The 761-nt window shown below is 44.0% G+C and overlaps 1 non-coding gene across 1 annotated transcript; it reads right to left on the minus strand.

The window, feature by feature from the left end:
• Window positions 1-311: 311 nt before the first annotated feature.
• On the minus strand, window positions 312-383 carry Trnav-cac. Its single transcript has one exon. It is a non-coding gene; the product is annotated as a tRNA-Val (tRNA).
• Window positions 384-761: the final 378 nt, after the last annotated feature.

The raw sequence follows: 761 nt of genomic DNA on the forward strand, positions 1-761 counted from the left end.
CCATGGACTGCATATTTTTGTGATTACTACGTTAGAAATACTACAATGTAATGCCATCAGTTCAAATGGTTCAAATGGCTCTGAGCACTATGGGACTTAACTTCTTAGGTCATCAGTCCCCTAGAACTTAGAACTACTTAAACCTAACTAACCTAAGGACATCACACAACACCCAGCCATCGCGAGGCAGAGAAAAATGCCATCAGTGTCTTCATTGACAGCATAATGTTTTATGGGAAATATGTCACCTTTTTCGTTATATAGTGTTGTATTTTGTTATATGGTATGTGATGTTTAAATTTATGAAAAAGTGTTTCCGCCCGGAATCGAACCGAGGACCCTCTGCGTGTGAAGCAGAAGTGATAACCGCTACACTAGGAAACGACAGACACGAAAAGTCCATCCTTGTGCAATCGAAGTTGCCTCAGCCTTTCTCTCGTCCGCGCATAGTGCTTTTGACAGCCTGAAACCCATCACAGCCGAGGGCTCAAGAAGTCTTCGGGGTGCTCGAGAGGGTGTCTGCCGTAGCATCGCGAACGAAAAAGCAGCGTTTCGCGCAGTCGTTATTGCAAGTCATATCAACAAAAACAATCACTTTCTTAGCAGCAGGCAGTGCGAGCCCAGCGACAACACGTACTACATACACACTGTAAACAACACACACCAACATCCATTAACATTTAGGGCATTTCTAGTCCTATTAACATGCCAAACATTTACGTACGTTCACGCCAACAACCCCATCACCGAAGAATGTTCCA

Source organism: Schistocerca americana, chromosome 8 (assembly GCF_021461395.2).
Source record: "Schistocerca americana isolate TAMUIC-IGC-003095 chromosome 8, iqSchAmer2.1, whole genome shotgun sequence".
NCBI lineage: Eukaryota > Metazoa > Arthropoda > Insecta > Orthoptera > Acrididae > Schistocerca > Schistocerca americana.